Source organism: Oncorhynchus mykiss, chromosome 15, assembly GCF_057628025.1.
Source record: "Oncorhynchus mykiss isolate SJ-2025 chromosome 15, ASM5762802v1, whole genome shotgun sequence".
Lineage (NCBI taxonomy): Eukaryota > Metazoa > Chordata > Actinopteri > Salmoniformes > Salmonidae > Oncorhynchus > Oncorhynchus mykiss.
The window spans coordinates 42,337,049-42,349,259 of record NC_143036.1 but is presented as its reverse complement, the minus strand read 5'-3'; the positions used below and the strand labels follow the sequence as shown (position 1 = coordinate 42,349,259).

General features: G+C 42.3%; 1 long non-coding RNA gene across 1 annotated transcript in view; it reads left to right on the top strand.

Annotated features, from left to right (window-relative positions):
• The window catches only part of LOC149977460 (uncharacterized), a 30,946-nt gene that overhangs the window by 14,657 nt on the left and 4,078 nt on the right, over positions 1-12,211 (top strand). Inside the window, exon 2 of the long non-coding RNA XR_016486679.1 lies at positions 6,360-6,769. This is a non-coding gene — a long non-coding RNA (uncharacterized LOC149977460). The remainder of the gene's footprint in view (positions 1-6,359; positions 6,770-12,211) is intronic.

Sequence of the window (12,211 nt, the reverse complement as noted above, 5' to 3'; positions counted from 1 at the left end):
ATAATGTTACTCAAATTGATTTGACTGTTGTTCAGGTACACTCTTTTCTGTACTTTGTTGAGCGCCTGTTACTGACATCACTCACAATGCACTCTTGCCGCCAGGCAATGATGTTGTAATTGAGGGTGACAGAGAAAATTGTTTGTGTCATTTAGAGGGAAAATGTGTGCATTATAGCTTTGTCACTTTTCAGAAGTTGTTAAAAGTTCCAAATACATTTTTAAAAGTAGCTGAATATTGTCAGGGTAGTCTGAAAAGATGCTAAAACTAGCAACACAACTGCTAGGTGGCCATCACGGATTGGTGGCGTTCACTGGGCTATATTTGGCTATAAGAGAGGGAGGTCTGAATAGTTGAATCGTAAAAAGTTGTGGTAGTTCCCGGTTATTGATTTTTGGTTTGATTGTTTAGGTAACACCAGTGAATTTGAACAAGAAGTTAACGTATTCTAAACATTATCTGTTTTCATTACGGGGAACAATGAAAGGTCCGCAAAGTGGATTGCAGGCTGAGTTTGTTTTATTTTAAAATGGGACAGTGCACGTTTATCACAGTTGTGTGGGTCTAATGGCAGGGTGTTCCTATCAAGCATTTTGGGGGAGACTATTTGGAGAAAGACTGAATGAGTTACATGAAACATTGAGGAAATTTAAAACGAATGATTTGAGGGACTACAATAGGATTATCATAATTATTAGGTTTTGTTTGTAGTAAACGTTTGGGTTTAAGGGGATTTCCATGTTTCCCAGATACAAGAAATCTTAAAGGGGTACACTCACATATGGAATGTTAGGAGTTTTATTTTCTGAGTTTGGGGAGCGGTGGAATAAACTCTAGTGAGGAAGAGGAAGAGGTTCAGGATTCTGTTTTTAAACATTGGCTAAACATGTCTTTCAAGCTGTCAGGCATTCCCTTGGCAGCAAGAGCCTCTTGGTGGATGCTGCAGTGTACCCAAGTGGTGTCGGGAGCAACTGCTTGCACGCGCGTTATCACTCCACTATGTCTCCCTGTCATGGCTTTTGCGCCATCAGTACAGATACCAAAGTCCATTTGATGTCACAAAGCTGTCCAGTACTTAAGAAATATCTTCTACTGTTGTCCTGGTTTCCAGAAGAGGATGTCTTCCTTAATTGTCCCCCCCATAAACGTTACGGACATATACCAGGAGCTGTGCCAAGCCTACCACGTCTGTTCAGTCATCCAGCTGTAACGCATAGAATTCACTGGCTTGTATGCGAAGCAATAATTGATTCAAAACATCTCCTGTTATGCCACTGATGCCTTGTGAAACAGTGTTGTTTGATGAAGTCATTGTCTGTATAGTTTTTTTGGCCTTTTCCCAGCATTGTCCCAGCCAAATCCACGGCAGCAGGAAGAATGAAGTACTCTACAATAGTATGGGGCTTGCCTGTCCTAGCCACTCGGTAGCTCGCCATATAAGACACTTCGAGCACCTTCCTATTAATGTTATCTGTTGCTTTTATACATGTCTTACTACTCAAAGTTTTTGCTCAAAAAACTCCTGTGGCTTATTTTTCAAATTGCCATGTTTTGTTTCTAAATGTCTGCATAAGAGTCAAATCAAATCAAATTGTATTTGTCACATACACATGGTTAACAGATGTTAATGCGAGTGTAGCGAAATGCTTGTGCTTCTAGTTCCGACAATGTAGTAATAACCAACAAGTAATCTAACTAACAATTCCAAAACTACTGTCTTGTACACAGTGTAAGGGGATAAAGAATATGTACATAAGGATATATGAATGAGTGATGGTACAGAGCAGCATAGGCAAGATACAGTAGATGGTATCGAGTACAGTATATACATATGAGATGAGTATGTAAACAAAGTGGCATAGTAAAAGTGGCTAGTGATACATGTATTACATAAGGATACAGTCGATGATATAGAGTACAGTATATACGTATGCATATGAGATGAATAATGTCGGGTAAGTAACATTATATAAGGTAGCATTGTTTAAAGTGGCTAGTGATATATTTACATCATTTCCCATCAATTCCCATTATTAAAGTGGCTGGAGTTGAGTCAGTGTCAGTGTGTTGGCAGCAGCCACTCAATGTTAGTGGTGGCTGTTTAACAGTCTGATGGCCTTGAGATAGAAGCTGTTTTTCAGTCTCTCGGTCCCAGCTTTGATGCACCTGTACTGACCTCGCCTTCTGGATGATAGCGGGGTGAACAGGCAGTGGCTCGGGTGGTTGATGTCCTTGATGATCTTTATGGCCTTCCTGTAACATCGGGTGGTGTAGGTGTCCTGGAGGGCAGGTAGTTTGCCCCCGGTGATGCGTTGTGCAGACCTCACTACCCTCTGGAGAGCCTTACGGTTGAGGGCGGAGCAGTTGCCGTACCAGGCGGTGATACAGCCCGCCAGGATGCTCTCGATTGTGCATCTGTAGAAGTTTGTGAGTGCTTTTGGTGACAAGCCAAATTTCTTCAGCCTCCTGAGGTTGAAGAGGCGCTGCTGCGCCTTCTTCACAATGCTGTCTGTGTGAGTGGACCAATTCAGTTTGTCTGTGATGTGTATGCCAAGGAACTTAAAACTTGCTACCCTCTCCACTACTGTTCCATCGATGTGGATAGGGTGTGTTCCCTCTGCTGTTTCCTGAAGTCCACAATCATCTCCTTAGTTTTGTTGACGTTGAGTGTGAGGTTATTTTCCTGACACCACACTCCGAGGGCCCTCACCTCCTCCCTGTAGGCCGTCTCGTCATTGTTGGTAATCAAGCCTACCACTGTTGTGTCGTCCGCAAACTTGATGATTGAGTTGGAGGCGTGCGTGGCCATGCAGTCGTGGGTGAACAGGGAGTACAGGAGAGGGCTCAGAACGCACCCTTGTGGGGCCCCAGTGTTGAGGATCAGCGGGGAGGAGATGTTGTTGCCTTCCCTCACCACCTGGGGGCGGCCCATCAGGAAGTCCAGTACCCAGTTGCACAGGGTGGGGTCGAGACCCAGGGTCTCGAGCTTGATGACGAGCTTGGAGGGTACTATGGTGTTGAATGCCGAGCTGTAGTCAATGAACAGCATTCTCACATAGGTATTCCTCTTGTCCAGATGGGTTAGGGCAGTGTGCAGTGTGGTTGAGATTGCATCGTCTGTGGACCTATTTGGGCGGTAAGCAAATTGGAGTGGGTCTAGGGTGTCAGGTAGGGTGGAGGTGATATGGTCCTTGACTAGTCTCTCAAAGCACTTCATGATGACGGAAGTGAGTGCTACGGGGTGGTAGTCGTTTAGCTCAGTTACCTTAGCTTTCTTGGGAACAGGAACATGCTCTTGAAGCATGTGGGAACAGCAGACTGGTATAGGGATTGATTGAATATGTCCGTAAACACACCGGCCAGCTGGTCTGCGCATGCTCTGAGGGCGCGGCTGGGGATGCCGTCTGGGCCTGCAGCCTTGCGAGGGTTAACACGTTTAAATGTCTTACTCACCTCGGCGGCAGTGAAGGAGAGACCGCATGTTTTCGTTGCAGGCCGTGTCAGTGGCACTGTATTGTCCTCAAAGCGTGCAAAAAAGTTATTTAGTCTGCCTGGGAGCAAGACATCCTGGTCCGTGACTGGGCTGGATTTCTTCCTGTAGTCCGTGATTGACTGTAGACCCTGCCACATGCCTCTTGAATTGAGATTCTACTTTGTCTCTGTACTGACGCTTAGCTTGTTTGATAGCCTTGCGGAGGGAATAGCTGCACTGTTTGTATTCGGTCATGTTACCAGACACCTTGCCCTGATTAAAAGCAGTGGTTCGCTTTTTCAATTTCACGCGAATGCTGCCATCAATCCACGGTTTCTGGTTAGGGAATGTTTTAATCGTTGCTATGGGAACGACATCTTCAACGCACGTTCTAATGAACTCGCACACCGAATCAGCGTATTCGTCAATATTGTTATCTGACGCAATACGAAACATATCCCAGTCCATGTGATGGAAGCAGTCTTGGAGTGTGGAGTCAGCTTAGTCGGACCAGCGTTGGACAGACCTCAGCGTGGGAGCCTCTTGTTTTAGTTTCTGTCTGTAGGCAGGGATCAACAAATTGGAGTCGTGGTCAGCTTTTCCGAAAGGGGGGGCGGGGCAGGGCCTTATATGCGTTGCGGAAGTTAGAGTAACAATGATCCAAGGTCTTTCCACCCCTGGTTGCGCAATCGATATGCTGATAAAATTTAGGGAGTCTTGTTTTCAGATTAGCCTTGTTAAAATCCCCAGCTACAATGAATGCAGCCTCCGGATAAATGGTTTCCAGTTTGCAAAGAGTTAAATAAAGTTTGTTCAGAGCCATCGATGTGTCTGCTTGGGGGGGATATATACGGCTGTGATTATAATCGAAGAGAATTCTCTTGGTAGATAATGCGGTCTACATTTGATTGTGAGGAATTCTAAATCAGGTGAACAGAAGGATTTGAGTTCCTGTATGTTTCTTTCATCACACCATGTCACGTTAGCCATAAGGCATACGCCCCCGCCCCTCTTCTTACCAGAAAGATGTTTGTTTCTGTTGGCGCGATGCGTGGAGAAACCCGTTGGCTGCACCGCCTCGGATAGCGTCTCCAGTGAGCCACGTTTCCGTGAAGCAAAGAACGTTACAGTCTCTGATGTCCCTCTGGAATGCTAACCTTGCTCGGATTTCATCAACCTTGTTGTCAAGAGACTGGACATTGGCAAGAAGAATGCTAGGGAGTGGTGCACGGTGTGCCGTCTCCGGAGTCTGACCAGAAGACCGCCTCGTTTCCCTCTTTTTCGGAGTCGTTTTTTTGGGTCGCTGCATGGGATCCACTCCGTTGTCCTGTTTGTAAGGCAGAACACAGGATCCGCGTCGCGAAAAACATATTCTTGGTCGTACTGATGGTGAGTTGACGCTGATCTTATATTCAGTAGTTCTTCTCGACTGTATGTAATGAAACCTAAGATGACCTGGGGTACTAATGTAAGAAATAACACGTAAAAAAAACAAAAAACTGCATAGTTTCCTAGGAACGCGAAGCGAGGCGGCCATCTCTGTCGGCGCCGGAAGATTATGTGGAGGTTTAATCGAGATAGTACTTTTTGCACATATAACACACTGTGGCTGAGGAAAGGCACTACCTCCCAATATAAGTGAACCCCAAATCAATGTAGTTCTCATCATATTTGCACCTCTTCGATGGTCCTACGTCCCTGTCTGTTGTTCGGTGCTTTCCCGGTTAAGGGGGCAGTAGCTCTTCAGCTGCATCAGATTCACAACTGCCAGTGCCCATAATAGCTGGGCTAACAACAAATGTAAAATTACTGATGCTAGCATTGGATGTGCTCGGGAAGCAGAACGACTTGTGTTGTCATCAGGTGCAGGTGTAGCACTGCTGGTAGTTGTAATACTACCAGTAGAGCTGGTTTGTGTCTCGAGTCAGCAAACGGAATGAGCAGCAGCTACGTTTGGCTACATAAGGACCGTTAGTGGAATTCCAGCAAGGGAGTAACGGTTAATGTGATTGGATGTTCATTATTTGACTAGGCTACTTGTATTTGGCATTGTGTTGTTATTTCGCTGAACACTAGATTATTTTTGCCAGTGAAACTGGGGCTACTTAGGCGAGAAAAACTCACCCAAATGTATAGCCCCGTTGGAAAATATAAATGGACTGTTTGAAAATGTGAAGAATTAAATTTAAACCCCCCAAAATGTGAGCGTTTTTTAATTTAAAAAAGTGGACCACATTTTTATTTGGCATACCCCCGACAGCATTGCGCGTACCCCTGGGGGGAGTGGAGTTGCCCGATTTACTCTGGTTGTTCTTCACTCCGAGAAGCCACCGCACCAGCAAATTGATGCCCTGGATCTGCATGGACACATAGGCAAACAAAGAGAGACACGCAGACAGTAAGGTTTTGTTACGTGTTGGGGGATGGTTGTTCACCATTGTACAGTCTAGGTATGGCTTACTATATCTACAGTAAACCATACTATGAATCCTCATTAATCTACACACAATACCCCATAATGACAAGGCAAAAAACAGGTTAGAAATGTTTGCAAATATAAGAAAACAACTAAAAATACCTTATTTACATAAGTATTCAGATCCTTTGCTATGAGACTCAAAATTGAGTTCAGGTGCACCCTGTCTCCATTAATCATCCTTCATGTTTCTACAACCAAACTGGAGTCCACCTGTGGTAAATTCAGTTGAGTGGAATTGTTGTGCAATTTAAATGTTTAAAAATGAAACTATTTGTGCAAAGACTAAATGTAATTTTAGCTTCTAAATGAGAGAATTGTTTTCATAAGTAAACTATGCTCACTCAGTGGCCACGCCCAAGTGAACAGACATTGGTTGAGATCTATGTAACACGCCCTTCTCTCCCACAGTACGGAAGTCAACCTCAGTTCCCGATGACGTAAGGACTGGTGTCCATACATTTAAAAGGGCTCATTTCAACGTGGAGGTGACAATCACCACGCTGGAAGGATGAATTTCGACTAGACCTGCTAGAATACAGCACGAGCTGAGTATGACAACTTGGTATGAACTTTTAAATCTTATTCACTAAAGAAGAAGATACATCCTAGACGTTGAGTTATCAGCTGCAGCTGTAAACGTATGTGACCTAGGAAAGGACAGACAATCTCCTGAGAACGACAGGGACTTCAACATATCCACTCTACAACACTCTGACCAGATTGAAGAATCTAAGGACAATGGTGATCTCTGCTGGGGAAACCAGTCTTCCATCTTCGACCCATTTATCGAAGCACAGCTCAGTGTAAATTGTAAAAGTGTAAGTTGCATTTTCCTTTTCAGAATGGCCAGTTATTAGAATACATAAGATTCTGTATTTAATTTAGGTGACACCCAAAAGTGCATCACGTGGTTACTTATGATAACCAGCCAATCGCAATTGATTGGATATCGATATCTCATTCAATTGAACTAATAAGTAAAATTGCCAGACTTACCTTTTCAGATAGATCGTTTAAATAATATCTAAATTGATTGGTTTTCTACAATGAGACAATTTCAACTTTTTCACATTAACCTAGAGCAACAAGGCTCTCAGATTAATTAAAGTTTAATTCCCAAATAACCTATACAGTTTTGATGTATCATTAACTTTGCATTTGCAAATTTGACAGATTTAATCAAAGTTCATTCAGGACTACCCAGTACTGAATGAAGTCCTGCCTCCAGCGGGAATCCCATGTGGCTTTGGCCTTAGGGACATATGAACCTGGTGATGAATGTACCCTAACATTTAAACTACTGTTTACACTTATGATAATCCAGACAATCTCAATTGATTGGATATCATCGTCTCATTCAATTTAATTGGTTACATTTTAAACGTTCCCATATTAACCTATATGAACCAACTTCTCAGTTTTATTAAAGTTTAATTGCCAGATAGCCTAACCAGGTATGATTAATCATTATCATTGATTAATCAATTTGCTTTTGCTAAATTCATTCACATCCAACTCCCACATTACTGATACAGTATTGATGGTTCATTAACATCTATAAATAGATTCAAATCATCTTTGCAGCTTCCAATGAATTCCCAACCCAAATTTTGAAAAAAAGCTTAATTTTTCCTCTAAATATTATTGTGCAAGCTATCAGAGGTGGTCACCACTCCTCCTCTAATTAGTGAACCTCCTCCCATAAAAGGATTGATATCTGACATCAGCAGCGATACCGACCCTAACTATGCCATTAGCAGAAAAACAGCAGAAATTGCGAAACGCTCTCCACTTTAGCCCTTATGTATCGCCATCAAAGACTAGCATCGGTCCAATACCACAGTGCACAGCTGAAGCATGTGCAAGACATGACTGACATGACAGGTGGAGAGAACCGAGCAACTATTGACAAAAGCAGGAAATTAAAACATTCTGCTAGCCAAGGAACTGTGTTTGAAATCTAAACAATTAAAAATAATGGCAAATACTTATGATGATGAACGAGCACAAACTCTTCAACAAAATCGTTGTCTCCAGGAAGAACTCGATTTAGCCAAAACTAAATACGATGTAGTCCACTCCAAACAAAATAAATCTGTCGAGTTATCTACAAACAGGAGCACGCAATTTGATAACATGCATGCAGTTTGGTTGAACGTTACTCAAAGTAACAATGTTCTACTCCAAATGCTGCAGACCAAAGACGATCAGATAATGAACACAATGACTAAGTTGGACGACAAATCAGCAGAACTCATTGAAGTCGCTGACCAAATGAATGATGAGAGAACTCAGGTGATGAAGATGGAAATATTGATTTCTAAGCATGCGGAGGAAATCTCATCACTGAATCTCTCGCTCTGTACTCAGGAGCTCTATCTGCAAACAATGACAGATAAGTTTGAGACCGAAAGGAGCAAGTGTGACACTCATGTGTCCAAAATCAGTACTCTAAGCGCTCAAGTGGACTCTGCAATGCAGCAGAATACCACCTTTAGGTACAATCTGGTGGAATTCCAGAACGGTCACACGACTACCCAACCAAGCAACCGGAGTCCGGTACTCAAAGAAGTGGAGATGATTGGAGGTTTCAGACTTGGCCTCCCTCATGTGTCCCTCAGTCTTCTCTTGGCCATTCGTAACTGAGTAATATGGCACCTCTTCGCCAACACAGCCAAAGCTTTGCTTCTCCTCTTGGCGGCAATTTCCTCACAGGATGAAGCCAACCCTCCCCTCTCCGCCAGCGGCCACGGAACGCCTTGACAAACTCGTCAAGAATTTCCCCACTTTAGACCCCATTCCAGGTCAGCCAAACGATACTGAGACGTTCCTAGCTGACATAGAGGACGCATTGGATGGGTTCCTGAATGCTTACGGGTTCTGACAGGCTTCATCTTGTTGAAGCAAATGTCAAATAGACTTGACGAGGTTCATTCGTCTAAAACAGCACCACGTGCTAAACGACTACGCTAAACTTGCCACAGCTTTGAAATTAGAATTCAGTGGTTGTGACTCGCAAACACGATAGCTCACTGGCTAACAATGTTAAACATGCTCAGATCATAGGCTTCGTTCAGTTTACTTTGGTCTACTCACTGAAACAGGAATGGAAGAGCTGTTACCATTCAAACAAATGTTTCTGTCGAACATGTATCCCACTTTCATTACCTTCTTGGGCCCTACAGCCCACGTTGGCTTGCCTATCTTATAACTCAGGGAGCTTGCAAGCACAGCAATTGAAGCATCAAAAGCTCGCAACGCTAAGAGCCCTGACCACTCGGCTTGAAGTTTGACCAGGAGCACTCACTCCAGTTAGGAGGGTGCATTATCAGGTATTGGAGCATTGAGAGATGAAACCAATAACCACGGTCGAAATAACTGTAAAGTACATCGCCATCGAAATGACTACCACTACAATCGACCTGTTCTCTACGTTCTTGCACCCAACCCACACAAAGTGTCAGAGCACAAGGGTAACAAAGGGTTTTAAAGGATGATCAAAATGTAGACCAATGTTCTCTAGAAGTTCCACTATATGAAGAACTAAAGCGAGAAAAATTTGAGAAAGGGTAAAAGATAGGACTAGACGGGGAATTGCCGGATACCAGGTCTGCAGGAATTAACACCCTTACAAGGACATTAAATATCTAATTTCTCCCGCTCTCACTCAAGACCCTATCCAGGGCCTGCTTGATCAAGAAACAAGCCCATAGACTTTGTCTATAGAAGAAAAAGGTCAAAAGCTTTGTTAAAACTTCTTGTGACTCCCCATCCCGGGTCCAGAGTGTAATCATCGCCTGACACTAATTAGCATAACGCAACAGACATAAATCTTCCTAGAAAATCTTCCTATTCATGAAAATCACAAGTGAAATATATTGGAACACAGCTTAGCCTTTTGTTAATCACCCTGTCGTTTCAGATTTTCAAAATATGCTTTACAGCCAAAACTAGACAAGCATTTGTGTAAGTTTATCATAGACTAGCATAGCATTATGCCTTGCTAGCAGCAGGCAATCTTGTCACGAAAATCAGAAAAGCAATCAAATTAAATAGTTCACCCTTGATGAACTTCGGATGTTTTCACTCACGAGACTCCCAGGTAGATAGCCAAAGTTTTATTTTTGTAGGCTAAATAGCTCCGTTTGTTCTTCACGTTTGGCTGAGAAATGGCCCGGAAATTGCAGTCACGAAAACGGCAAAAAATATTCCAAATTAGTTCCATAATATCGACAAAAACATGGCAAATGTTGTTTATAATCAATCCTCAAAGTGTTTTTCTAATATCTATCTACTCACTGTTCCTAGGCCGTCATTGAAAATAAGAATTTGTTCTTAACTGACTTGCCTAGTTAAATAAAGGTAATTTTATATATATATATATATATATATATATATATATATATATATATATATATATATATATATATATATATATATATATATATATATATATATATATATATATATATTCGTCGGGACAATTCGTTTTTCAGTAGGACCGATTGGAGTAACGGCTACCTCTGTATTTTACGTGAGAGTCACCCTGGGAGCCATCATGTGACCACTTACGCAATGTAGCCGCCTACGGCTATTCTTCAACATAAATGCGTAAAACTACGTCACAATGCTGTAGACACCTTGGGGAATACGTAGAAAGCGTAAGCTGGTTGATAGGGCATTCACAGCTCAATAGGGACTCATCGGAACGCAGCGCTTTCAAAATATGGGGCACTTCCGGATTGGATTTTTCTCAGGCTTTCGCCTGCAACATCAGTTCTGTTATACTCACAGACAATATCTTTACAGTTTTGGAAACGTTAGAGTGTTTTCTACCCAAAGCTGTCAATTATATGCATATTCTAGCATCTTGTCCTGACAAAATATCCCGTTTAAAACGGGAAAGTTTTTTTCCCAAAAATGAAAATACTGCCCCTAGAGTCGCAACAGGTTAAAGCCAAACCCAGTCAATATCCAAAAAGTCGATCTGCTTTCACCTTGAACCGAAATGGCACATCACGTCGTTGCGAACGACCACTCCACTTTGTGGGAAATATGTCCACTAAACGCGAATCTGAATGGCTATACCTGGAAACAGTCCTGGAGGACTGCTTAACCTCTCTAGGGTACGTGGGACGTTAACATCCCACCTGACCAACATCCAGTGAAAGTGCAGGGCGCCGAATTCAAACAGAAATCTCATAATTAAAATTCCTCAAACATACATGTTTACATACACCATATTAAAGATAAACTTGTTGTTAATCCCACCACGGTGTCCGATTTCAAAAAGGCTTTACGACGAAAGCATACCATGCGATTATGTTAGTTCAGTACCTAGTCACAAAAACCAGCCATTTTTCCAGCCAAAGAGAGGAGTCACAAAAAAGCAGAAATAGAGATAAAAATGAATCACTAACCTTTGATGATCTTCATCAGATGGCACTCATAGGACTTCATGTTACACAATACATGTATGTTTTGTTCGATAAAGCTCATATTTACATAGAAAAATCTCTGTTTACATTGGCGCATTGTTACTTTTGAACTCCAAAACATCCGGTGACAGTGCAGAGAGCTATGTCAATTTACAGAAATACTCATTATAAATGTTGATGAAAATACAACTGTTATGCAAGGAATTAAAGATATACTTCTCCTTAATGCAACTGCTGTGTCAGATTTCAAAAAAGCTTTGCGGAAAAAGCACACCATGGAATAATCTGAGTACAGCGCTCAGAGACCAAAACAAGCAATACAGATACCGGCCATGTTATGGCGTCAACAAAAGTCAGAATTAGCATTATAAATATTCACTTACCTTTGATGATCTTCATCAGAATGGACTCACAGGAATCCCAGTTCCACAATAAATGTTAGTTTTGTTCAAAAAAGTAAATCATTTATGTCCAAATACCTCATTTTTGTTTGCGCATTTAGTACAGTAATCGAAATGCGCAGGCACTAGGTCCAGACAAAGTCAAAAAAGTTATATTACAGTTTGTAGAAACATGTCAAACGATGTATATAATCAATCTTTAGGATGTTGTTATCATAAATCATCAATAATTTTTCAACCGGAGAATTCCTTTGTCTTTAGAAATGAGAGGGAACGGAGCTATCTCTCACGGGGGCGCGCGCCTGACTGAGCACATGTCCTTCTGGCAGACCCATGACTCAATCAGCTCTCATTCTCTCCCACTTCACAGTAGAAGCCTGAAACAAGGTTCTAAAGACTGTTGACACCTAGTGGAAGCCGT